Below are 27,964 nucleotides of genomic sequence, written 5' to 3'. Positions count from 1 at the left end.
AGATACAATAAAGCAGCAGCAGCCTAGCATCACCAGGGTAGGAAGGGCCACTGTTTTTGGCCTTTCCCCTCCTGATACTACCAGCCTGCGGCCGCCCCAGTGGCCGACCATCACTACAGATGGTCGAGTACTGGATGGTACCCGGCTCTTCCCAGCACCCCTGGTGGCGGTGAGTACCGGGGTAATAAAGGGGGTTAGTGTTAGCCTCTGCATCGGCTAACACTAAGCCGCGCCTTAGCAATGGATGCTGTCAATCAGCCGGCGGCCATTACTAAGGCGGTAGTAATATAGTTTAAAAAAAAACCACAAAGACATAGAAAAAATATTTTATTGAAATAAAAAAAAAACCCACACAGCCCTCATTAACCATTTTATTGCTAATAAAAAAAAAAGTTGTCATCGAAGTAGTCCTGGAATCCGACGTAGTCCAACGACCGAACCTGTAAGAAGACACACACAAGAAAAACGATTAGTAACACGTGTTAGGCTTAGATACAGGGCGCATGTGTGATACTGTCTGTGGGACCCTGTATCTAAGCCTACCACAACGTAGGCTTAGATACAGGGTCCAGCAGACAGTAATCTTATACAGTATAAGATTACTGTGTGCTGGGGCCCTGTATCTAAACCTACAGTGTGGTAGGCTTAGATACAGGGCACATAAGACAGGATCACACATGGGCCATGTATCTAAGCCTACCATGTGATTGGCTTATATACAGGGCAAATCAGACAGGATCACACATGGGCCATGTATCTAAGCCTACCATGTGATTGGCTTAGATACAGGGCCCAGCAGACAGGATCACACAATCTGTTATCCTGTCTCATGGGCCCCCTAAGCCTGCTACATCGTAGGCTTAGGGGTTGTGCAGTCCCTAAACATTGATGGCCTATCCTCAGGATAGGCCATCAATAGCTGATGTGTCTCCCGGGACCCGCCAATCAGCTGTTTTGAAGGGGCCGCAGCACTCGTACGAGAACTGCTTCCCCTTCATTTCACTACTCGCTCACACTGTGAATCGCCGACACGGATTCACAGTGTGACAGGAATGAAGGGGAGCAGCTCTCGTACGAGTGCTGCGGCCCCTTCAAAACAGCTGATTGGCGGGTCCCGGGAGTCGGACCCCGCCAGTCAGGGCTAACCGTACCTTCCTCTTCGGCCGCGGCGGGAGTTCTGTCGTCTCAATGCTGTGCGCGGCGCATAGCGCTGTGACGTCATGCGCTGCGCACAGCGCTTGACGTCAGGACCTCCGCTGCGATCCGGAACCAGGAAGGTAAGTAAAGTATGTTACTATAGTAACGGGCCCGCGGCCCGAGTTACTATAGTAACTTTTTATTGATGTTGTGCGGGGGGCCATGGGCCCCCCTGGCTTCGGTGCCCGGTCGCAATTGCGACCGCTGCGACCCCTATAGCTACGCCAGTGCGCGTGCCGGCTATCACCAGCAGTATAAGCGCGTGCCGGCTATCTCCAGCAGTATAAGTGTGGGTGAGTGAACATTATCCTGTGTGGGTCACTGATATACTGTATATGTTTGGTGAAGACAGTATCCTAACCATTTGTTATCCCCATAACCAGAGGCGTAGCTATGTTCTCCAGCACCCGGGGCAAAGATTCAGTTTGGCGCCCCCCCACCAACCTCTTTCCCGACATCTCCTTCCCCCTCGCCGTGTTTGTTTTCTCTACCAAACGCGAGCATAAAAACATTTGTACATTTTACAAGCAATATGGTTCTATACACAACACCAGAACCAAGCTCAGCACATAAATAAAACACCAGCACAAATACAGCTCAATTTAGTGCAACCCCTGCCGTATAGGTGTGTACGGCGTAAAACTACAGCTCCCAGCATGGCCCAAACAATGATAAGGATATGCTGGGAGATGCCGTTTCACAAAAAATAAATCCTATCATAATCATCTCACTGCAGATCATACAGTGACTACAGTACTGATTAGAGGCAGAATAAACACTTACATTAAGTGACTCACCGGTGACGTCTCAGATTCTAGTTCTTTTTCTCCATCCGGTCCAGACCTCTATGATGACTTCTCCCGGTCACAACCCATTTCTGCAGTTTGCCGCTCACATGTCTTCAGCTTCTCACTTTTCCAACATTTCTGCACCTATAAATAAATCTAAAGTTATCATTATACCACACACTACGCCCCTAAATATAATAGAGCCATACACTGCACCTCTAATTATAATAGCACCATACACCGTGTCACACACACACACACACACTGTGCCCCCTGTAGATAGTGCCTGCCATAGAGCCCCCTGTAGATAGTGCCTGTCATAGAGCCCTTGTAGATAGTGCCCCCATATAGACCACCCCTGTATATAGTGTCCCACAAATAACTCCCCCTATAGTGCTCTACAGATAGCCCACCCCTGTATATAGCCCCCTGTAGATATAGCCCACCCCTGTATATAGTACTCTACAGATAGCCCAACCATGTATGTAGCCCCCCCCCTGTAGATATAGCCCACCCCTGTATATAGTGCTCCACATATAGTCCACCCCTGTATATAGTGTTTCACAGATAGCCCCCCTTGTACATATAGTCCACCCTTGTATATAGTGCTCCACTAGATAGTCCACCCCTGTATATAGTGCTCCACAGATAGCCCACCCTTGTATATAGTATATACAGGGGTGGGCTATCTGTGGAGCACTATATACAGGGGTGGGCTTTCTGTGGACCACTATAGGGGGAGCTATTTGTGGGATACTATATACAGGGGTGGGCTATATCTACAGGGGGACTATATACAGGGGTGGGCTATATCTACAGGGGGACTATATCTACAGGGGTGGGCTATCTACAGGGGGACCATATCTACAGGGGCACCATATCTACAGGGGGACCATATCTACAGGGCTGGGCTATACACAGGGGTGGGCTATACACAGGGGTGGGCTATATCTACAGGGGTGGGCTATATCTACAGGGGGACTATATCTACAGGGGGACCATATCTACAGGGGTGGGCTATCTACAGGGGGACCATATCTACAGGGGGACCATATCTACAGGGGGACCATATCTACAGGGCTGGGCTATATCTACAGGGGTGGGCTATATCTACAGGGGTGGGCTATATCTACAGGGGTGGGCTATATCTACAGGGGGACTATATCTACAGGGGTGGGCTATCTACAGGGGGACCATATCTACAGGGCTGGGTTATACACAGGGGTGGGCTATATCTACAGAAGTGGGCTATATCTACAGGGGTGGGCTATATCTAAAGGGGTGGGCTATATCTACAGGGGTGGGCTATATCTACAGGGGGCTATATACTATATAGCCCCCCTGTAGCTATAGCCCACCCCTGTATATGGTGCTCCATAGATAGTCCACCCCAGTATATAGCCCCCCCTGTAGATATAGTCCCCCTGTATATAGCCCACCCCCTGTAGATATAGTCCACCTGTATATAGCCCATCCCCTGTAGATATGGTCCCCCTGTAGATAGCCCACTCCAGTATATAGCCCCCCTGTAGATATAGTCCACCTGTATATAGCCCACCCCCTGTAGATATGGTCCCCCTGTAGATAGCCCACCCCAGTATATAGCCCCCCTGTAGATATAGCCCACCCCCTGTAGATATAGCCCCCCTGTAGATATAGTCCCCCTGTAGATATAGTCCCCCCGCAGATACAGACACACACGTCTATTACAGTTAAAAAAAAATAAAAAATATTCAAACTCACCTTATTCCCGCTCCCACGCCGTCCGGCAGCCATGGAGACCTGCGCTCTTCTGCGCAGGTCTCCAGGGGGTTGAACACAGCATCTATGAAAGGCGCTGATTGGCTGGGAAGGATGACTTTCCCTGTCAGTCAGTCAGCGTCTTTCATCGACGGAAGCTTCACTGGTACAAAAGGTACCAGTTGCTTCATTCGTGGAAAGGCGCTGAATGGCCGGGCACGGAACGTGCCCGGTCATTCATTGCTTCTAATTGTACCTGTGTCCTTGCGACACAGGTACAATTATAGTGCAGGAGGAGGTGGCGCTGGCGCCCCCCTCTGAGCTGCGGCCGGGGCACGTGCCCCGCCTGCCCCCCCTAGCTACGCCCCTGCCCATAACATTTCTGGGAATATTGATATGTGTTGTACCAGCCAGGCCTGGCATATAGCCCATGCCCACCACTAGGGGGTCAATCACACAGAACTGTAACTGTTATGTCATTTGTGCTTTATTTCTTTAATTGCATCATTCTTATTTAGATCGCCCTTGTTTACCTTTCCCTAAATAAAACGGTTGAGTAGTTTCACCATAACCGCTTGTGAGTGTGTACTGAGCTCAGGTGGGGGTTTCCCGAGTCGACCCCTGGCAGAAGAGGAAGACCCTCCTGCTTTCGTATAGAGCTCCTAGCAAGATTTGGGTGGAGGCACTGCGCCATAGTGAGGTGATAACTACAATACACCCTGCCTACAGAGGTCGGCCCAAAGGGGTGTTACACATATATTGTAATTGACAGATTTTGACATGATATTGATCACTTTTTAGCCCAACGTTTAGTTGATCTGTCCCAATCTCCACAGTAAAGTGTCGATAGGTCTCCACTAGACCGACAGGGGTAAAAATAAAGTGTCCTTTTGGCCTAAGTCAGGCTGGTATACGTTATTCCATACAACGGAATCCCTCAAGAAATGTACAATGCGTGGTATATGTTTTTAAGCATGGAAGACTATGGGTGACGTATACCACTATATAGTATACGTCACAGGCCTCCGTTTCATGTATACGTCATAGGATTTACAATAGATTTTCATGACATGTATATGTTAAATTGATCCGTCGATGGGAGTCAGATGCCTGTGACAGATGCCTAACCGTGTCATCCCTCACCTATAGGCTATTATGGCATCCGTTTAACGTATATGTCTTGAAAGGGGTCATGAGAGATAATGACGCATACATTTAACGTACGCTATTGTAGTCTATGCTTGGCAGATGCCACTGTTTAGTATCGGTCACTGTCTATGTTTAACGTATATGTCGGGAGCTGTTCCTGGCATATACATTAAGTGGAGGCTAAAAACGTGATGTGATGGGGACTTATAGACTTTTCTAGACTGATATTCGTTGGAAACACAGTAAAATGTGACTTCTCGTGATCTAGTCCCCTGCAGGCCGTCTTCATCTCCGATAAAGGAGTTTCTAAGTACATTCTTTTCTCTGACAATTAGCTGAAACAAAATAAAACATAATACTGTCCTCACTGTATGTCTTATATTCCCTGTATACTGTCCTCACTGTATGTCTTATATTCCCTGTATACAGTCCTCACTATATGTCTTCTATTCCCTGTATATTGTCCTCACTATATGTACTAAATTCCCAGTATCCTGTCCTCACTGTATCTCCTATATTCCCTGTATCCTGTCCTCACTACATGTACTATATTCCCAGTATACTTTCCTCACTGTATCTCCTATATTCCCTGTATACTGTCCTCACTATATGTACTATATTCCCAGTATCCTATCCTCACTGTATTTCCTATATTCACTGTATACTGTACTCACTATATGTATTTTTGCCATGTATACTGTCCTCACTATACGTACTAAATTCCCACTATCCTGTCCCCACTGTATGTCCTATATTTCCAGTATATTGTTCTTACTGTATGTACTATATTCTCTGTATATTCTCCTCACTGTATATAGTATAATCTCTGTATATTATCCTTACTGTATGTTCTATATTCCCAGTATACTGTCCTCCCTGGATGTCCTATATTCCCTGTATACTTTCCTCACACTATGTACTTTTTTCCCAGTATACTGTCCTCACTGTATGTATTATATTCCCTGTATACTGTCCTCATTATATGTATTATATTCCCAGTATACTGTCCTCACTATATGTATTATATTCCCAGTATACTGTCCTCCCTGGATGTCCTATATTCCTTGTATACTTTCCTCACGCTATGTACTTTTCTCCCAGTATACTGTCCTCACTATATGTATTATATTCCCAGTATACTGTCCTCACTATATGTAGTAAATTCGCAGTATCCTGTCCCCACTGTATGTCCTATATTGCCTCTATACTGTCCTCACTACATGTACTATATTCCCAGTATACTTTCCTCACAGTATGTCCTATATTTTCTGTATACTGTCTGCACTGTATGTCCTATATTCCCTGTATACTGTCCTCATTATATGTACTAAATTCCCAGTATCCTGCCATTACTGTATGTCCTATATTCCCTGTATGCTGTCCTCACTGTATGTCCTATATTCCCTGTATGCTGTCCTTACTGTATGTCCTATATTCTCTTTATATTGTATTCTCTGTATGTCTTATATTCCCTGTATTCTGTCCTCACTATATGTACTATATTCCTTGTATACTGTCCTCACTACATGTACTAAATTCCCAGTATACTTTCCTCAAGTATGTCCTATATTTTCTGTATACTATCCTCACTGTATGTCATATATTCCCAGTATTCTGTCCTCACTGTATGTCCTATATTCCCTGTATACTAGGCTCATCGTATGTCCTATATTCCCTGTATACTGTTCTCACTGTCTGTCCTACATTCCCTGTATACAGTCCTCACTATATGTACTATATTCCCTGTATACTGTTCTCACTGTCTGTCCTACATTCCCTGTATACAGTCCTCACTATATGTACTATATTCCCTGTATACTGTCCTCACTGTATGTTCTATATTCCCTGTATACTGTTCTCACTGTCGGTCTTACATTCCCTGTATACAGTCCTCACTATATGTACTATATTCCCTGTATAATGTCCTCACTGTATGTCCTATATTCCCTGTATACTAGCCTCATTGTATGTCCTATATTCCCTGTATACTGTTCTCACTGTCTATCCGAGGGGTCTCAAACTCGGCCGGGTAAGTGGGCCGCATATAGAAAAAATGGGAAGTTGACGGGCCGCATTACTTTCAAATTTGATACAATACAAAATTGTCAATCAATTAGTTATTTGATCTACTATAACACTATATTACTATCATAATAATACTACATTACTATAATAATACTACATTACTATAATAATAATACTACATTACTATAATAATAATACATTACTATAATAATAATACTACATTACTATAATAATACCGCTAGGTTTAAAATTTTTAGATATTTCTCCACGTGCTTATTTCAACAATCCAGTTTTCCAGTTTGTGTCGCTAAATGCAGTCCGGCGGCTCAGTTGGCAGCGTTTGGCAGACACATGTCAAGATTGGGCAGTCCCTTTTTAGACCGTGCCACAGTGCCCTCTGTAGATAATGCCACAGTGCCCTCTGTAGATGCCACAGTGCCCTCTGTAGATGCCACAGTGCCCTCTGTAGATAATGCCACAGTGCCCTCTGTAGATAATGCCACAGTGCCCTCTGTAGATAATGCCACAGTGCCCTCTGTAGATAATGCCACAGTGCCCTCTGTAGATAATGCCACAGTGCCCTCTGTAGATAATGCCACAGTGCCCTCTGTAGATAATTCCACAGTGCCCTCTGTAGATAATGCCACAGTGCCCTCTGTAGATAATGCCACAGTGCCCTCTGTAGATAAAGAAGAGGCTGGACGCAGCCCGCAGGGATTAAGGGAAGCCGACATGACCGTCCTGGTAGGGAAAGGGTTAATTAGGTGAGGGAGAGTTGGAGGGAGTTGGAGGGGGGACGGGGAGGAGTTAAGGGGGACGGGGGGCCGTTACTGAGCTTCCCGCTGTTTCTCGGCATTGAGCCGGAAGCAGCGGGAGGAGTAACACAGAAACAGTAAGCTCCCCGTTGCCCGTGCTTCTCAGGATGGCAGAGACTTTAAAGAGGCTCTGTCACCAGATTTTGCAACCCCTATCTGCTATTGCAGCAGATCGGCGCTGCAATGTAGATTACAGTAACGTTTTTATTTATAAAAAACGAGCATTTTTGGCCAAGTTATGACCATTTTTGTAGTTATGCAAATGAGGCTTGCAAAAGTACAACTGGGCGTGTTGAAAAGTAAAAGTACAACTGGGCGTGTATTATGTGCGTACATCGGGGCATGTTTACTACTTTTACTAGCTGGGCGTTGTGTATAGAAGTGTCATCCACTTCTCTTCACAACGCCCAGCTTCTGGCAGTGCAGACACAGCCGTGTTCTCCAGAGATCACGCTGTGTCGTCACTCACAGGTCCTGCATCGTGTCAGACGAGCGAGGACACATCGGCACCAGAGGCTACAGATGATTCTGCAGCAGCATCGGCGTTTGCAGGTAAGTCGATGTAGCTACTTACCTGCAAACTCTGATGCTGCTGCAGAATCAACTGTAGCCTCTGGTGCCGACACGATGCAGGACCTGTGAGTGACGTCACAGATCTGCACTGCCAGAAGCTGGGCGTTCTGAAGAGAAGTGGATGATACTTCTCATCAGAATGCCCAGCTAGTAAAAGTAGTAAAAACGCCCCGATGTACGCACATAATACACGCCCAGTTGTACTTTTACTTTTCAACACGCCCAGTTGTACTTTTGCAAGCCTCATTTGCATAAATACGAAAATGGTCATAACTTGGCCAAAAATGCTCGTTTTTTAAAAATAAAAACGTTACTGTAATCTACATTGCAGCGCCTATCTGCTGCAATAGCAGATAGGGGCTGCAAAATCTGGTGACAGAGCCTCTTTAATGTTAGAGCGGCTGCGTGCCGCTGCTGTGCACCACGGTCCCGGATGGCTAGAGGAGACCGTGGCTGCAATAACGAAGATCCCGGACGCCGTTTCGCCACGTCGGGCCCGGCGTTCGGGGTCTGTTGCAAAGGACAGGCTCCCCTCCCCCGGCCCCCTTACAAGCATGGCTATGGCGGCGGGGGGGAGTCGGCAACAACCGCTCCTGCGCAGAGCAGGCAGAGAGCGTTGCCGGGGGTGACGGCGACGCAGGCCGGGTCGACCCGTCCCTCTCGGCGGTCCCGACCTCCAGAGCGCCTCAGTCCGGAGGCAGTCCCGCGGACACGGCGTCGCAGAGGGAGCCCGATCCCGGACGCTGCAGGCCAGGCAGCTGGGAGGACCGCCCCTTCCCAGGCCCTGCGTCCTGGCAGGAATCCCAGGCCGCGACGGGGTCCGGCGGTAAGAAGGGAGTCGCAGGCTGGGCTCCCTGTCACCCCTCCCCCATCAGATGGAAGATTTGGAGGACAAGGTACGGCCGCCCCGCCTGGTGATGTTCCGGCCAGGGGGCAGGCTTCGTCAGGATCGTCTAGACGGACGCCTAGATCTTCAGCGACGTCGAGGCAACAGGTCCGGTCGGAAGTCTGGGTCCCGGCGGTCGGCGGCAGGTTGCCGGCCCATCGGTCAGCGCGTCCTCATCTCCGTTCCGAAGATGTCGTTGGGATGGACAGTCGTCGGCGAGAGAAGAGCTGGAGGAAGGTGAACTGGACGTGTATCGTCGAGGTCAGGATGGTCCGGCTGACGGGAACACAGCGCCTGTGCAGCCCGGTGAGTGTATAACTCCATCATTGTCTTATCCAGCGATTTTTATGTCGGGTGTCGGCGGGGGGGGCTGCTAGCATTGCATCGGGGGCCGGTAGTGGCGCGGGCGGACGCGACGGAGCGGGTTGGGCAGACTTAGTGGGTTGCTTACGGGAGCTGGTGGGGCGCCTAGACAGGGCCGCGGCGCCGGTAGTAACGGAAGTGTCCCCTGCGGTAGTTTGGGAAGGCCCCAGGGACGTGGGATCGTTACAGGCGCGTCCCGTGATGGCGGTTAGAGAGGCGGTCGCGGTGTCGGTACAGACCGAGGCACAAAAGGATGGCGATCGAGTGCGTATGGATGATCGTGCTCGGGGGGAGGTGTACGTTTGTTTTGAGGGTCCGTTGGGGGCGCATTTAAAGCAGGAGGTGCGCGATAGGATCTGGAAGGACGAATATGTTGAAATTTTTTCTCTCTTGCCGCTGGCTAAATTTAATTTGGATAAGAGCAAGCGGGATGAGAGTAAAAAGGACGAGGAGGAACGGCGGCGGTATAGGCTTATCCCGCAGACGTTCGTTAATTGGTCGCAGGCGTTCGCCATATTGGCTAGTGTGATAGGGGAAAAGGCGCCGGAAAATTGTTCGGCGTTGTTTTGTTATTTTGATGCCATTGGGGAGGCTCATAGGGCGTATGGGGGTCAGGCGTGGCTGCGATACGATGAGCAATTCCGTCAGCGGAAGGCGGTTCGGCCGGCGATTCGGTGGGACCAGAAGGATATTGCTCTCTGGTTACGGGTTACGGCTCCGGTTAGGCAGTCCTTTCCCGGGAGCGTCGGCCAGGGAGGCCAGTCTAGTCAGGGTGGACAAAGCGGCGGGGGAAAGGCGGGGTTTTGCTGGCAATTTAATGAAGGTCAGTGCAAGTTCGGGGCCACGTGCAAGTTCAAGCACGTGTGTTCCGAGTGTAATGGTGCATTACACGGGGCGGCAAAATGTCTGCGAAAAAAGAGGTCAGGGAACCAGCACGCGGCTGGTCAAGGGGGTGTCGCCGGTGAGGGTGGAAAAGATGGCCCCTTATCTAAATGAGTATCCGGATAGGGCGGCGGCTAAGTTGCTTTATGAAGGGTTTCGTGTTGGTTTTGTTATTCCTCCGCCTCCTTATGAGGTTCCGGTTACGCGGAGGAATTTAAAATCGGCTTACTTGCATGCGAAAGTCGTGTCGGAAAAGTTGTTAAAAGAAGTTTCGTTGGGCCGCATGTCGGGGCCGTTTGTTGAGTCGCCGGTAAAAGATTTAGTTGTGTCCCCGTTGGGTATTGTCCCTAAACGCGAGCCCGGAAAGTTTCGTTTGATTCAACATTTATCGTATCCCAAGGGTTCGTCGGTAAATGACGGGATTGATCACGAGTTGTGCTCCGTAGTTTATACCTCATTCGATAAGGCGGTGGGGTTAGTGCGGGCTGCGGGTCCAGGGGCGCTGTTAGCAAAAACCGACATCGAGGCGGCGTTCAGGTTGTTGCCGGTCCATCCAGAAAGCCAACGGCTGTTGGGTTGTTTTTGGAATGGGGCCTTTTACGTGGACCGGTGCCTTCCGATGGGGTGTTCCCTTTCTTGTGCATACTTCGAGGCGTTTAGTAGCTTCGTGGAGTGGGTAACGAGGGGAGTATCCGGGGTCGACTCGTTGATCCATTACTTAGATGATTTTTTGTGCGTTGGCCCGGGGGGTTCGCCGGTTTGCGGTAATTTGCTTCATGCACTACAGAAGGTGGCGAGGGATTTTGGGATTCCTTTGGCGCCGGAAAAAACGGAGGGCCCGGTAGCGACGATTTGTTTCTTGGGAATCGAAATAGACTCGGTGGTAATGGAGTGTCGTCTCCCGGCGGATAAGTTGAGTGCTTTGAGGCTGGAGGTTCGACGGGCTTGTAGAATGAAGAAAATGACGCTGAGGGAGCTTCAGTCGCTGCTGGGGAAGTTGAATTTCGCCTGCCGGATTATGCCGATGGGGAGGGTGTTTGGTAGGAGGTTGGCGGCGGCAACGGCGGGAGTGCGTGCGCCGCATCATTTTGTGCGGCTCAAGGAGGAGCACCGAGCTGATCTTCAGGTTTGGGATGACTTCTTGGGCCAGTACAATGGTCGCTCGCTATGGATGGCCCCAGCGCAGGATACGAGTGATTTGAATATTTTTACGGATGCGGCTGGGGCGGGTGGTTTTGGAGCTTACGGGGGAGGTCCGTGTTGCGCGGGTCAATGGCCGGCTAGCTGGGTGTCCAGTGGACTCACGCGGAATCTGGCCCTGCTCGAGCTGTTTCCCATCGTGGTGGCGGCTACCATTTGGGGGGACAGGCTCAGGGATAAGAAGGTCCGTTTTTACTGCGACAACATGGGGGTGGTGCTTGCCATTAATAACATCACGGCGTCCTCTCCTCCGGTAGTTCAATTGTTGCGACATTTAGTGTTGGTGTGTTTGTCATTGAACGCGTGGGTGGTGGCGGTGCATGTCCCGGGGGTACGGAATTGTATCGCTGATGCTCTTTCTCGCTCGCAGTGGGACCGGTTTCGGCAATTGGCACCGGGAGCGGAACGTCTCGGTTTGGCTTGTCCGGAGCATCTTTGGGATCTGGTATCGGTCCCGTAGAGCAGCTGTTACAAAGGTCTTTGGCGCGCACGACGTGGAGTGCTTATGCTGCTTGTTGGAGGCAGTGGGAGGAGTGGGTAAGAGAGTTGGGTGACGTCAATACGGATAGAGACAGGTTGGTGGCACTTTTGTACTGGTTAGGGGACGCCTGGGAGGCGGGGTTTTCAGTAGCGAAGGTGAACCGGTTCATATCTGCGGTGGCGTTTGGGTTTAAGTTGCGGGGCTTTCGGGATGTATCGAAGGAATTTCTGGTATCGCCGGCTTTGAAGGGGTTGCGCCGAGGTAGGGTGGAGGCGGATAGTAGAAGGCCGGTGTCGTTTGGTTTGCTTAGCTCGTTGGGCGGTTCATTATCATCGGTATGTCGTTCTTCAGATGAAATGGATTTGTTTCGGTTGGCTTTTTCGTTAGCGTTCTTTGGAGCATTTAGAATAGGTGAGTTGGTGTCGCCAAGTACCAAACAGGCAGGGGGGCTGAGATCTGGGGAGGTGAGCCTATTTGCAGATCGGCTGGAGGTATGGTTGCGTCGGTCTAAAACTGACCAAGTAGGGAAGGGTAAACTGATAGTTTTGTTCGCTCTCCCGGGGTCGGTCATGTGCCCAGTAGAGTGCATGCGGGGTTTTACGCAAAACAGGGGGTCTCCAGATTTGCCTTTGTTACGTCATGTGGACGGGTCGTTTTTGTCCAGGTTTCAGTTTGGAGCTGTATTTAAAAAATGTTTGACGGCGGTTGGTGTTGCGGTAGGCTCATATTCATCTCATTCCTTCAGGATTGGCGCAGCAACAGAAGCGGGGCGCTGGGGGTTGGATGATGAGGGGGTGAGGCGTATTGGTCGTTGGGAGTCTAAAAGGTTTAAGTCCTATGTCCGCCCCCATATATTATGATTTTTGTTGTTTACGCTTTACAAATGTTATATGGTGGTGCCTAATTGTTTTTTCCGTTTCAGATTCGCCTCCGTGTTTGGTGTGGTTGATGGGTCATTCGTACGTGCACTGGGGGGCTTTGAGGGCGGACGTCCGCCCGGATGGTCGCCAGTTGCGCATTCCGCGACAGGATGCGGTTGTGCATTGGCTGGGTTTTAGAGGTATGTCATGGAGCAGGGTGTTGGCGGAATTCCAGACATATGCGCGGCTTGATAGGGTTCCGGAGGTCTTAGTGTTGCACGTGGGTGGGAATGACTTAGGAGTCCGCCCCTTTCGTGAGTTGGTGCGGGATATCAAACATGATATGTTGTGTTTGTGGGTATCTTATCCCAAGTTGGTGATAGTGTGGTCGGACATAGTCCCAAGAAAGCATTGGCGGTTAGCTAGATCGGTGGAGAGAGTCAATAAGGCTCGCATAAAAGTTAACCGGGCGGTGTCCCGTTTTGTGGCAAAGAACGGGGGCATTTGCGTGAGGCATAGGGATTTGGAGTCAGGAGTGGGGAATTTCTGGAGGAGTGACGGGGTTCATCTGACCGAGGTTGGCATTGATCTATGGAGCTTGGCGATAGCAGAAGGCATAGAAAGGGCGGTGGTGGTGTGGAGGAACTCACAGGCTTAAGGTGGTCAAGGCCTGTTTCGCTGTGGCGGGGGGAGTCCTTGAGGCCAGTCAGTACAAAATGGTGGGGGGGTCGCATCGGGGGTATGCGTCCCCCAAAAAAGGTACATGGTTGAAGACTTCATCGGGTGTTATCCCTTTGAAGTGGTCTTCTGGTAGAAGGTATATCACTTGAAGGCTTCATCGGGTGTTATCCCTTTGAAGTGGACTTCTAGTGGTCGGTATATCACTTGAGGGCTTCATCGGGTGTTATCCCCTTGAAGTGGACTTCTAGTGGTTGGAGCCATCTGCAGAGGTGAACGGTGCTTCCGAGCTGGTTTACGGCTGGAGGTAATTGGTGGTTTGCAGATGGCTAATTCGGTGTGTTCTTAAAAAAGGAATATCTGAAGGGGCTTCAAGGACTTCCTCTGCTCGGGTTAATGTTAACGTTAAATTGTTATTTACGATTCTGACCCATGTTGGGTCATGTGAATTATTAGGAGGAATTCTCTGGTGGATTCCTAACTAGTTATCCGAATGTTTCGGATTTAAATTGTTTTTATAAAACTGTGAAATTAATAAACGGCTGCTGTGGCCATTTCACATCCAACCTCGGTGTCATGTGTCTTTACTAAAGTGGGGGTGGGGGGATAGTATGGTCTAAGGTTAATACACGACTCTACTTAGGCAGGTCAAGAAGAGGCTGGACGCAGCCCGCAGGGATTAAGGGAAGCCGACATGACCGTCCTGGTAGGGAAAGGGTTAATTAGGTGAGGGAGAGTTGGAGGGAGTTGGAGGGGGGACGGGGAGGAGTTAAGGGGGACGGGGGGCCGTTACTGAGCTTCCCGCTGTTTCTCGGCATTGAGCCGGAAGCAGCGGGAGGAGTAACACAGAAACAGTAAGCTCCCACCCTCCCACCCTTGGTTTGTTACTCCTTAGGTCTTATGTACGTCCGTCTATGAGCGTTGTGTTTTATTTGTGTGCTTATTTAACATGTTTTTCTTTTTTCCGGAGTAGGTTCTGTTGTCATGGCAGCTGGCGGGGGGAGTCCTTGAGGCCAGTCAGTACAAAATGGTGGGGGGGTCGCATCGGGGGTATGCGTCCCCCAAAAAAGGTACATGGTTGAAGACTTCATCGGGTGTTATCCCTTTGAAGTGGTCTTCTGGTAGAAGGTATATCACTTGAAGGCTTCATCGGGTGTTATCCCTTTGAAGTGGACTTCTAGTGGTCGGTATATCACTTGAGGGCTTCATCGGGTGTTATCCCCTTGAAGTGGACTTCTAGTGGTTGGAGCCATCTGCAGAGGTGAACGGTGCTTCCGAGCTGGTTTACGGCTGGAGGTAATTGGTGGTTTGCAGATGGCTAATTCGGTGTGTTCTTAAAAAAGGAATATCTGAAGGGGCTTCAAGGACTTCCTGTGCTCGGGTTAATGTTAACGTTAAATTGTTATTTACGATTCTGACCCATGTTGGGTCATGTGAATTATTAGGAGGAATTCTCTGGTGGATTCCTAACTAGTTATCCGAATGTTTCGGATTTAAATTGTTTTTATAAAACTGTGAAATTAATAAACGGCTGCTGTGGCCATTTCACATCCAACCTCGGTGTCATGTGTCTTTACTAAAGTGGGGGTGGGGGGATAGTATGGTCTAAGGTTAATACACGACTCTACTTAGGCAGGTCATGCCACAGTGCCCTCTGTAGATAATGCCACAGTGCCCTCTGTAGATAATGCCACAGTGCCCTCTGTAGATAATGCCACAGTGCCCTCTGTAGATAATGCCACTGTGCCCTCTGTAGATAATGCCACTGTGCCGTCCGTAGATAACGCCACTGTGCCGTCCGTAGATAACGCCACTGTGCCGTCTGTAGATGACGCCACAGTGCCCTCTGTAGATAACGCCACAGTGCCCTCTGTAGATAACGCCACAGTGCCCTCTGTAGATAACGCCACAGTGCCCTCTGTAGATAATGCCACAGTGCCCTCTGTAGATAATGCCACAGTGCTCTCTGTAGATAATGCCACAGTGCCCTCTGTAGATAATGCCACAGTGCCGTCTGTAGATAATGCCACAGTGCCGTCTGTAGATACTGGACAGCGATGTCAGAGGCTTCCCCAGAGTCCCGGAGCAGAGCCTATACTAGCGTTTTGCCCGGGACTCCAGCTCTGGGGAAGCCCCAGACATACTAGCGCTCTGCCCGGGACTCTGCATATATGGACAGCGATGTCAGGGAATTCCGCAGAGTCCCGTAGCAGAGGCTATAATAGCGCTCTGCGTGGGACTCTGGCTTTGGGGAAGCCCCAGACATCGCTGTCCTCATGTGGACATCGATGTCAGGGAATTCCACAGAATCCCGGAGCAGAGCCTGCACTAGCGGCTCTGTGTCCCACGGGCCGCAGATGACAGCGTCAGGGGCCACATGCGGGCTGCTTGCTTGAAACCCCTGCTTTAGAGGGTAATTTATTTATTTTTTAACTTAAAAATAAACCTTTGTTTTACATCCCCTTAGGGGACTTGATCCAGCAATCATTGCATCGCTTGCATGATACTATTGCAGTACTAATCTACTGAAGTATATCGTGATCCCTGCCGGAGGCAAGTCTTAATAGGAGTGCAGAGATGGCAGACCTGGGGCCCCTCATTAGGGCCCCAGGTTGCCATGCCAATCATCGGCAGCCTGCGATCGTGCCGTTGAGTTGGGCGATGGACTATTAGAGGGGGTCACCCCTGTTCTTAACACCTCAGATGCCACAGTCACTATTGTGAGCCCAGAGCTAAGCAAAGCTGGGCAGAGGGCGGTCATGATGGTTCTGGGCCTGCAAGGGGTCAAGTAGAGGGGTATTGTGATTATAGATTGGTGGGTGGGTTTAAGTTAGGAACGTTACTGGGGGGCTGGGGGTATTGGGGGTGGAGTTAGGGAATATATATATATATATATATATATATATATATATATATATATAGGTAGTAGGCAAGGAAGCCATTTTATGGCTTGAAAAAGTTTGTGAGGTGTGTGCAGCCAGTGTCAGGGTAGCCATCAGTTTTTGTGTCAGTTTAGGGCCTAGACTATAGATGGAGGGCTTAGAGCAGTTGCTGGAGAGGATTAGGGTACAGGCAGTGGAGAAGGGGCTAGGGTGGGTGCAGGAGCAGTTAGGGGCCCTTGTGGGTGTCCCCCCAGGGCTCTGCGTTCCAGGCCGCCTGAGCGCCTCAGCCCTACATCGCCGGTTCCACGGCGCAGACGGAGTGTGACCCCCCCCCCCCCCCCTTACCTGCTGTGGAGGTTCCGGAGGCCGGGAGCAGTGGCGTGGACGGTCCGAGGCCGGTGGGAGAGATGGCGGCAGTTTCCGGTGTGCGGGTGAGGGCAGCAGGAAGGAGCGGTCGGGCCCCTGGCATCCAGAGCAGCGTGCGGTGGGCAGTCGGCCTGTGTGACCGCAGTCGAATGAAGAGGCCGATAGAGCAACATGGGCCCGGTCGGCAAGAAAGGCTTCCTTCATTGGCGGTTCAGCAGACGGAGGCGTCTTCTTCTGCCTCCAGCGCGGCAAGCTCACCTGGAGAGCCCGCCTGGAGCTCTTCCAGGGGACCCGAGGCAGGTCAGGATGGTGCGGCTGCAGGGGTGAGTGTTCATGGCGCTCCCGCGGTGCCATCTGCTGGATGGGAGGCATGAGACAGTATTACACCAGAGTTGTAGCTAGGTTCTCCAGTACCCGGGGCAAAGATTCAGTTTGGCGCCCCCCCCCAACCTCTTTCCCGACATCTCCTTCCCCCTCGCAATGTTTGTTTTCTCTACCAGTCGACGTGTCATTTATTTTCCACATTTCTTTTTATGTAACTCGAGCATAAAAACATTTGTACATTTTACAAGCAATATAGTTCTATACACAACACCAGAATAGTGCTCAGTACATAAATACAGCCCCAGAACCAAGCTCAGTACATATATACAGCACCAGCACAAATACAGCTCAATTTAGTGCAACCCCTGACGTATAGGTTCACACTAAATTGTTTCCAGCTCCCAGCATGGTCCGAACAATGGTAAGGATATGCTGGGAGATGCTGTTTCATATAAAAAAAAAATCACACCACCCATCATCTCGCTGCAAATCATACAGTGACTACAGTGCTGATTAGAGGCAGAATGAACATTTACATTAAGTGACTCACCGGTGACGTCTCAGATTCTAGATCTTTTTCTCCATCCGGTCCAGACCTCTATGATGACTTCTCCCGGCCACAACCCATTTCTGCAGTTTGCTTCTCAGATGTCTTCAGCTTCTCACTTTTCCTACATTTCTACACCTATAAACAAAGATAAAGTTCTCATTATACCACACACTACGCCCCTAAATATAATAGCGCCATACACTGCACCTCTAATTATAATAGCACCATACACCATGTCCCACACACACACACTGTGCCCCCTGTAGATGGTGCCTGCCATAGAGCACCCTGTAGATAGTGCCCCCCATAGAGCCCCCTGTAGATAGTGCCCCCATATAGCCCACCTCTGTATAGTGTCCCACATATAGCTCCCCCTATAGTGCTCTACAGATAGCCCACCCCTGTATATAGTGCTCCACGTATAGCCCAACCCTGTATATAGCCCCCCTGTAGATATAGCCCACCCCTGTATATAGTGCTCCACAGATAGCCCCCTGTAGATATAGCCTCCTGTAGATATAGCCCACCCTGTATATAGTGCTCCACAGATAGCCCACACCAGTATATAGCCCCCCCCTGTAGATAAATCCACACCCGTAGATAATGCCACACACTTTTTTATTACGATAAAATAACAAACTATTCAAACTCACCTTAATCCCGTTCCCACGCCGTCCGGCAGCAATGGAGACCTGCTCTCTTCTGCGCAGGTCTCCTGGGGTTGAACGCTTCTCTGCCAATCAGCGCCTTTCAACGATGCAAGCGGCGCAAAGTATCGAGCAGCTTCACTTGTAGAAAGGCGCTGGCTGAATGGCCGGCAGTGGTGGATTAAGTAGACCATAGGCCATTCCACAAACTTGGGCCCCCCTTCCCTACCGCCGCTCTGCCGTGTCTATAGTGAACACCACCTTTTTGTGTGAGCATTGACAAATGGTTGTTACGATTCCCCTTGTTAAAGTGCTGTGTCCCTACATACTGACAGTCTCCAACCATCGCTGACAGTATCACACGGTGTAGGGACACCTCCTTCTGACAATGGGAAAGTACAGGCTGGACCCGGCAGAATGCCATAGGGGGAGGCCACCATGATCAGGGATGTTAGGAAGGGAAGGAGTTAAGGAGTTAGGGGTGTGGTTAGGAGGGGGCGGATGTGAGGGGGGGGCGAGGTCAGTTTACTTAAGGGTAGGAGAGGGAAATGCGTCGCCATCTTTAGTAACAGCACAGGGAAGCTTGTAGCAGCACGGGAAGCTTGTCCAGGACTTTACAATGGATGCACTACTTACCCAGCTCCGGGCAGCAGTAGCAGAACGAGGCATGGCCTGGCTAGCGGAGGGGCTGGGGCTTTCCGGCCCGCTGTCTGGGGCTCCGAGCTCGGCGGTGAGCGGACGAGGAGAGGAAGATGGGGAGCCCCCTGGTTCAGGGGCGAGTACGGAGGACGCGGCCGTGTTTGGATCTGGGGCGCAGGCTGTGCCGTCCTCTCCTCCCCGGCGGCGGTCACGTCGCACGAGGCCTCCGGAGAGGTTGAGCCCGGAAGTGATGCCACGAGCCAGGCGCAGGGTAAGGAGCCCCACGAGGGACTCTCCAGGCCGGGCCCCTCGCTCGGCTGCCGTGAGCAGGACGGCCTGGTCTGAGAGGAATCCTGGAAGCCGGCCTGGCTCAGCGGAGGGGGTAGGACAGGCGCCCATGCATCCGGGACCTCCCTCTGCCTCCAGACGACGGGACCCAGGACTTGCGGTGGGCCGTGCTGGCGATGCTCCAGTCGGGCGGCCCACCTGTACCCAGGATGATGCAACCAATTCCAGGCGTGTGCCACGGTCGGTGGTGACACGGCAGGCAGGAGGGCGGCTACCTGCGGGCCGCGGGGTGGTCGAGCCCCCCAACAGACGGGCGGAGAGGCCCAGTTCATCGGCGCAGTTACGGAGCGCTCCATCAGAAGGTCGGGGATGTCATGCGTGCGGCACTTGTCCTGGCCCGTCTGGGCAGGATGAAGTGGACGACCGTGAGTTCGGTGACCAAGAGGGACGTCTGGATGGATCCTTCGCCCCGGCTGGTGGGGACACAGCACCTGCGCAGCCCGGTGAGTCGCTGTCTCCTACTTTTTCATTGCCTGCTGTATTTCGGTCCCCAGGGGTAGGGGGTGGGGGTTCACTTTCGCCTACGGGATTGCCCGGGTGTAGGGGGGGGGATTACAGGAAGTACGGGTGGTGGGGGTGAGATTCAGGAATTGTTGTGTTGTGTGCGTGACCTTTTGGCGCGATGCGGAGGGGGGGCGATAGGTTCTCCGTCCCCGGTTGCAGCTTGGGTGGGGCCGTCGGGGCCTGCAGTGGTGGATAGCACGCTATGGGGAGCTGGGGTGGTGTCTAGGGAATCGGGCGTGGCATTGTCGGTGCAGACAGAAAAGGATGTGGCAGTGGATGAGGTGCGGTTGGATGATAAGGCGAAGGGCGAGGTCTATGTTTGTTTTGAGGGCCCATTGGGGGCGCATCTGAAACTGGAAGTAAGGGAAAAGATATGGAGGGATGAATATGTGGAAATTTTTTCATTGTTGCCGTTGGAGAAGTTCAATTTAGATAAAGGGAAGTGGTTGGAAAGCAAGAAGGAGAAGGAGGAAAAACGTCGGTATCGATTGATTCCCCAAACTTTTGTTAATTGGTTGCAGGCGTTTGCTATTTTGGCAAGCGTAATTGGACAGAAGACGTCGGAACATTGTTCCGGCCTCTTCTGTTATATGGATGCTATCGGAGAGGATCATCGAGTTTACGGCGGGCAGACGTGGCTGCGCTATGATGAGCAGTTCCGGCAGCGGAAGGCAGTGAGACCTGACATTAGGTGGGATAACAAAGACATAGGGTTATGGTTGCGGGTCATGGCTCCAGTGCGTTTTGGCCAGTCCTTTCAAGGGGGTGGGGCCGGGGTGGCCGGCCCCTCATTGCCTTCGGGGGGGGGAGCAGGGGGGACAGGAGGAAAATCCGGGTTCGGCTGGCAGTTTAATGAGGGCCAGTGTAAGTTCGGATCGGGTTGTAAGTTCAAACATAGCTGCTCCTCCTGCGGGGGGATCTCTCACGGAGCGGTTAAATGTTTTCGGAAGGGAAAAGGACGAGGGGCCGGGGGCGCTAGTCAAGGGCCGGACACCGGTGAGGTGGGAAGACATGGAGCCCTTTCTAAATAGGTACCCTGATAGGTCCAGGGCAAGTTTGTTGTTGGATGGTTTTCGGGTTGGTTTCCGGATCCCTGCCCCTGCTCACAAGGTGCCGTTTACCTTGCGTAGTTTGCGTTCAGCGTTGCAGTATCCAGGGGAAGTAGGGGATAAGTTGCGGAAGGAGGTGGAGTTGGGGCGCATGGCAGGTCCGTTTGAGAGTTGCCCTTTACCGGAGCTGGTGGTGTCACCACTGGGGGTGGTGCCTAAGAAGGAGCCGAATAAGTTTAGGCTCATACATCATTTATCTTACCCGAGGGGGCGATCGGTTAATGATGGGATTTCTCCGGAACTTTGCTCGGTGGCTTACACGTCGTTTGATGCGGCAGTTGCGTGGGTGCGCCGCTATGGTGTGGGTGCATTAATGGCAAAAACGGATATTGAGTCGGCCTTTCGCCTCCTCCCTGTGCATCCTGACAGCATACGGCTGTTAGGATGTTATTGGGACGGGGCTTATTTTGTGGATCGCTGCCTCCCTATGGGGTGTTCTATTTCCTGTGCCTATTTTGAGGCTTTTAGTTCTTTCCTGGAGTGGGTGGTTTGTGAGGTTGCGGGGGTCTCATCGGTAATACATTACTTGGATGATTTCCTGTGTGTTGGTCCAGGCGGGTCTTCGGTTTGTGCTACGTTGTTGAACACGATAGAGTGGGTGGCAAAGAGGTTCGGTGTGCCTTTGGCCCAGGACAAAACGGAAGGACCTAGCTCCTGTCTGGTCTTTTTAGGAATCACCATTGATTCTTTGAGGATGGAGTGTCGGCTCCCGGAAGATAAATTGGTAGCGTTACGGGCGGAGGTGGACCGGGCTAGACATTTGCGTAAGATCACGTTACGTGCATTACAGTCATTATTGGGTAAGCTTAACTTTGCTTGCAGGATTATGCCCATGGGCCGGATTTTCAGCAGGCGGCTGTCGGGAGCGACGGCTGGGGTGACAGCCCCTCATCATTTCATTCGTCTGACACAGGCGCTGAGGGCAGATTTGGCAGTTTGGTTTGAGTTTTTGCATCGTTATAATGGGAGGTCCTTGATCATGGCCCCGGTGGTTGACAGCGTAGATTGGGAGCTGTTTACAGATGTTGCGGGGGGCGTGGGATTTGGGGCTTACTGCAAGGGTCAGTGGTGCGCGGCGCGGTGGCCTGAGGAATGGGCGGAGTTGGGTTTGGTGAAGAACCTGGCATTCCTAGAGCTGTTTCCCATAGTAGTGGCGGTGGAAATTTGGAGTGAGAGGTTTCGGGACAGCAAGGTACGGTTCCATTGTGACAACTTGGGCGTGGTGGGGGCTATTAACAACGTGTCAGCATGATCCCCCCCGGTCGTCCGGCTGTTGAGGCACCTGGTTTTACGTTGCTTGTCTTTGAACGCTTGGGTTGTGGCGGTTCATGTGCCAGGGATCAAAAATGACATCGCAGATTCTCTTTCTCGCTTGCAGTGGGAGCGGTTCAGGATGGTGGCTCCGGACGCGGAGGAGGACGGGATCGCTTGCCCGGAATGGTTGTGGGGGCTGGGTTACGAGCCGCAGGAGGTTTGATTCAGGCTTCGCTTGCGCAGGGTACTTGGGCTGCTTATGATTCGGCGTGGCGGGAGTGGGAGAGTTGGTTGGCAGTTCTGGAGGGTGTAGTGACGGATGATGATCGGGTGGTGGCGTTGTTAGTTTTTCTGGGGCAAGTCTCTATCGCAGGCTGGTCAGTGTCCAAGGTAAATCGTTTTGTGGCAGCCCTGGCTTTTGGTTTTAAGGTCCGGGGGTACACAGATGTTACAAAAAGTTTTTGGGTTGGCCAGGCCCTGAGGGGGTACAGGAGAGGGAGGATGTTGCCGGATCGGCGGCGCCCTGTGTCGTTTATGTTGTTGGAACAGTTGTGGGGGGTGTTGTGTGACATTTGTTTTTCCAGCTACGAGGTGACCCTGTATAGGTTGGCATTCTCGTGGGCATTTTTTGGGGCCCTGAGGGTCGGGGAGCTGGTGGCTCCCAGCACAAGGAGACCTGGGGGGTTGAGAATGGAAGATGTGTTGGTAACGGATCGGAGTGTGGAATTCTGGATCCGGCGGTCTAAGACGGATCAAGGGGGTCGGGGTAAGAGAGTGGTGTTGGGGGTGGCCAAGGGGGTCAGGATGTGCCCAGTCGCCTGCTTTGCGGGGTTCAGAGAGGTCTCAACGGTGCGTAGGGGACAGTTGTTGTGTCATGAGGATGGGTCCTTTATGTCCCGGTATCAGTTTACGTGGGTTTTTCGTAGGTGTCTGCGGAAGTTGGGACTGGAGCAGGCGTTGTTTTCCCCCCATTCTTTTCGGATTGGGGCAGCGACGGAGGCGGTGGCATGGGGGTTGGGTGAGGAAGTGGTAAAGCAGATAGGTCGATGGGATTCCCGCCGCTTCCAGCTGTATGTGCGCCCTCAGTTTATATGATAGTCCAGTCGTAATCCCTCCTTCTCTACACTCCCTCCAGGTCCCCTCATCGTTTTTCTCTCCTCCTCCATGTTTCGCTTGCATCCTTACTCGTTTTGTTAATCAGTGGTTTTATTTTTCAGGACCCGCGGGCCGATTGGTGTGGATCGTCGGGCATTCCTACGTTCATTGGGGGGCGGAGCGGGCGGATGTTCGTCCAGACGGGCGGCAGTTGGGTTTTCGGCGGGAGGATGTAGTCGTGCGGTGGCTGGGGAGTAGGGGGATGCTGTGGAGTCGGGTGTTGCCGGACGTGCATCGGTTTGCGCTGATGGACAGGGCCCCGGATGTCTTGGTGTTACATGTCGGGGGTAACGATTTGGGTAGTCGTCCTTTTCGGGAATTGATCAGGGATATAAAATACGATCTACTCAGGTTATGGTCCGTTTTCCCGGCTATTAAGGTGGTGTGGTCAGAGATTGTCCCGCGGAAGGTTTGGCGGCATGCTAGATCGGTGCAGCGGTTGAATAAAGCCAGGGTTAAGGTTAATCGGGCAGTTTCGGGTTTCGTGGTGAGAAACGGGGGGGTCTTCGTGCGTCATTATGACTTCGAGGATGGCCAGGGTAATTATTGGCTAGGTGATGGTGTGCACCTGACGGCCGTGGGGATCGACCTGTGGACTCTGCGCCTGCAGGAAGGTATCGAAAGGGCCCTCTCGTTGGGTGGGGGCTCGCATACTTAAAGGTGTCTAAGTATGTTCGTGTGGCGGATTGGGGGTCCTTGGAGTTGGTGGTAAATTACTGTGGGGGGGGGATTCATAGGGGGTATGGTCCCTCCCCAATTTATTATGGTTGGTAGTCTGCTCAATTTGGGCTCCTGCTGGGTGGTGTCCCGAGGAGTGGTCAATTTGGGCTCCTGCTGGGTGGTGTCCCGAGGAGTGGTCAATTTGGGCTCCCGCTGGGTGGTGTCCCGGGGAGTGGTTGCGGTTGAGGTCAGCCAACTGCAGGTATAACGGTGCCCCTGAGCCAGTAGGGTGACGGCTGGGAGAAAAATACTATGCAGGTGGGCTGTTTCGTGACAGACTTTTGTAGCTCCAAGGACTCCCCTTCCATTGTTATTATTATTTGTAAATTGTTGTTCTTGATGTTTGTTTGCAAATAAAATGGCTGCTGTGGCCAAATTTATCCAACCCAAGTGTCTGAGTCTTATTAGAGGGACAGGGGGTTTGGGAAAAGGTATGGCCATTAATGGGGAAGGTGAGTAGGTGAAGCCACTTCCCCCCGGTAGGAGTGTATGCACTCTACAGTCCCCTGATCAAGTACAGGCTGGACCCGGCAGAATGCCATAGGGGGAGGCCACCATGATCAGGGATGTTAGGAAGGGAAGGAGTTAAGGAGTTAGGGGTGTGGTTAGGAGGGGGCGGATGTGAGGGGGGGCGAGGTCAGTTTACTTAAGGGTAGGAGAGGGAAAGGCGTCGCCATCTTTAGTAACAGCACAGGGAAGCTTGTCCCACCCTCCCTCCCAAAATGATGTGTTCATCTGTGTGACTATTTTGGTATTTCGCTTTGTTGCTCGTTGTTTTTGTTTTTCCGCAGGTACCGGAGGATGCTGTGGAACAGTTTTGCAATGTCGCAGCAGTTGTATGGCGGATTGGGGGTCCTTGGAGTTGGTGGTAAATTACTGTGGGGGGGGGGATTCATAGGGGGTATGGTCCCTCCCCAATTTATTATGGTTGGTAGTCTGCTCAATTTGGGCTCCTGCTGGGTGGTGTCCCGAGGAGTGGTCAATTTGGGCTCCTGCTGGGTGGTGTCCCGAGGAGTGGTCAATTTTGGCTCCCGCTGTGTGGTGTCCCGGGGAGTGGTTGCGGTTGAGGTCAGCCAACTGCAGATATAACGGTGCCCCTGAGCCAGTAGGGTGACGGCTGGGAGAAAAATACTATGCAGGTGGGCTGTTTCGTGACAGACTTTTGTAGCTCCAAGGACTCCCCTTCCATTGTTATTATTATTTGTAAATTGTTGTTCTTGATGTTTGTTTGTAAATAAAATGGCTGCTGTGGCCAAATTTATCCAAAACAAGTGTCTGAGTCTTATTAGAGGGACAGGGGGTTTGGGAAAAGGTATGGCCATTAATGGGGAAGGTGAGTAGGTGAAGCCACTTCCCCCCGGTAGGAGTGTACGCACTCTACAGTCCCCTGATCATGGTAACACGCATTTGTCTATTAGCTCTGGGTACACAGAAATATGTAGAATACAAGAATTACCTGCAACAGACATGTCAGGAGAGGAGATCCCCTATAGATCCAGTGACGTCTTCTCTGATGGGTGCCGTTTTCTTTTCTTCTCCATCTGGCACAGACCGTTATGGCGACTTCTCCTGATTAGACATCTTTGCCCATCACTTCTGCAGCCATTTCCAGCCCCTATAGAAACACACAAATTTAGACACCAAGGCCCAGGACCATACATTAAAGGGGTGGTGCGGGCACAGACCGTTTTTTATACTGATGACCTATCCACGTGCCTGGACAACCCCTTTTACTCATACTAATAAAATTGGACCACAGACTAGATTATAGAATACCTACAGACCCCAGACCTTCTAAGCTATTGCAGTCCCCAGACCAGACCCCCTAAACAAATACAGACCCCCATCACAAGCACCCTGAATAAATACAGACCTCAGACCGGACCCCTAAATACGGACACCAGACCTGACCCCCTACACTAATAATAACCCCAGACCTGACTCCCTTAATACAGACCTCAGACCAGACCCCCTAAACTAATACAGACCCCTAAATAAAAACCCCAAAACTAATACAGACCCCTAAATACAGACCCCATAAACAAATACAGATCACGCCCCCAAATACAGACCCCCTAAATACCGACACAGACCTTAAACTAAAACAGACCCCCTAAATACCGACCCCAGATCACTTAAACTAACACAGACCCCTAAATATACAGACCCTAAATCCCTTAATCTGATACAGACCCCAGACCAGACCCCCTAAATACAGACCCCTTAAACTAATAGACACCAAACCTCCTAAATACAGTCCCCAAACCAGGCCCCCTAAATACAGACCCCACACCAGACCCCCTAAATACAGACCCCACACCAGCCCCCCTAAATACAGACCCCACACCAGACCCCTAAATACAGTCCCCACACCAGACCCCTAAATACAGTCCCCACACCAGACCCCTAAATACAGTCCCATTAAACAAATCAATCCCCTTATACTTACATAGTCAGTCTTCTCTGTGGATTCGCTGTTGCTGCTGAAGTCCTGCGGTCATGTGACCAGCAGGTCTCTAAGCAATAGTAAGAACTTCAGAGATGAGGTCATGTGACCAGCAGGTCTCTAAGCAATAGTAAGAACTTCAGAGATGAGGTCATGTGACCAGCAGGTCTCTAAGCAATAGTAAGAACTTCAGAGATGAGGTCATGTGACCAGCAGGTCTCTAAGCAATAGTAAGAACTTCAGAGATGAGGTCATGTGACCTTATGTCTAAAGGTCCTTTTGCAGGACATACACAATGCAGTTTCATCGCGTTTTTTTGCCGCGATTTGCGGCAAAATCGCGTCAAAACGACAATGTACCATGATAATCCGCAATTGATGGCCGGGCACATGCCCCCCCCCCCCTGCCATCCCCAGCTACGCTCCTGATTACACCCTGTAGTAAAAAAAACGCTTTGTGAAAAAAAAAGCTCATGTCACTTCTTGAGTCCTTTTTGGAGCCGTTTTTCATTGTGTCAATAAAAAAACAGCTTAAAAAAACATCCGCATTTTACAGCCGATTTTACTTTAGCGTGTGAACATACCCTCAGAGTAAACTGTTGATTTTCGAAAACTGATTTAATTGCGTATTATAGTAACCGCAGAGTGGATGAAATTTTAACAAATATGCTGAGAAACCGTTTCATAAATTGACCTGCGGTGCGTTTTTTTAATCCGCATCCTGTCACTTTATGCTGCGGAATCGCTGCTCTTCTCTTTCAGGTTTTTTCCATTGAATTTAATGGGGGGTAAAACTCGCAACAAATAGGCAAATGTTGTGATTTTTGCAATGGAAAAGCTGCGATTCCGCCTGCAAAAATCACGAATCTGAAAAAAGTGTTTATTTTTCTAGCATTATTTCCGCAGTGGAGATTCCAAACGAAAAACTGCACCACAATTCTGTGCAGTTTTTCTGGTGAAATTCCCTGCGGCTCCCATGGCGGATACGCTGTGTACTTTTACGCAGCGTATCCCCCCTGTGTGCCCTTACCCTATACGTTACATACATCCACTATTCATGAGGGGAGGCCTCACAGCAATTCATTAATAATGTGAGAGGCCAATGTGGTTACTGTTGTGATACCGCCATAAATAGGGAAACCGCCGCTTATCTTCTATCAATCACATCTCCCCCGTCCAGTATGATGAAGACACTAACAGAACATTAAAACGTGGATATTGGGCGAGTCTTTATCTTTACAATTAACTCGCTGACAGAAATAAAAATACTTAAAGCGCTGCCGTTTCAAAGAAACCAAATCACCCCATAAGGCCCCATGCACATGACCGTATTTTTGTCCACCCGTAAATACTGGCATAAATACGGGTCCTCGGTCACACGTAT

General features: G+C 50.8%; 1 long non-coding RNA gene across 1 annotated transcript; it reads right to left on the bottom strand.

Annotated features, from left to right (window-relative positions):
• Positions 1-2,000: 2,000 nt before the first annotated feature.
• Positions 2,001-26,647, bottom strand: LOC142697926 (uncharacterized). Its single transcript, XR_012865615.1, has 4 exons — positions 26,585-26,647; positions 25,592-25,750; positions 17,760-17,894; positions 2,001-2,129 (listed from the first exon to the last, which is right to left on the bottom strand). It is a non-coding gene; the product is annotated as an uncharacterized LOC142697926 (long non-coding RNA).
• Between the last annotated feature and the right edge of the window lie 1,317 nt (positions 26,648-27,964).

Source organism: Rhinoderma darwinii (assembly GCF_050947455.1).
Source record: "Rhinoderma darwinii isolate aRhiDar2 chromosome 9 unlocalized genomic scaffold, aRhiDar2.hap1 SUPER_9_unloc_1, whole genome shotgun sequence".
In the NCBI taxonomy this organism is placed as follows: Eukaryota; Metazoa; Chordata; class Amphibia; order Anura; family Rhinodermatidae; genus Rhinoderma; species Rhinoderma darwinii.
This window is presented reverse-complemented; position numbering and strand designations above follow the sequence as displayed.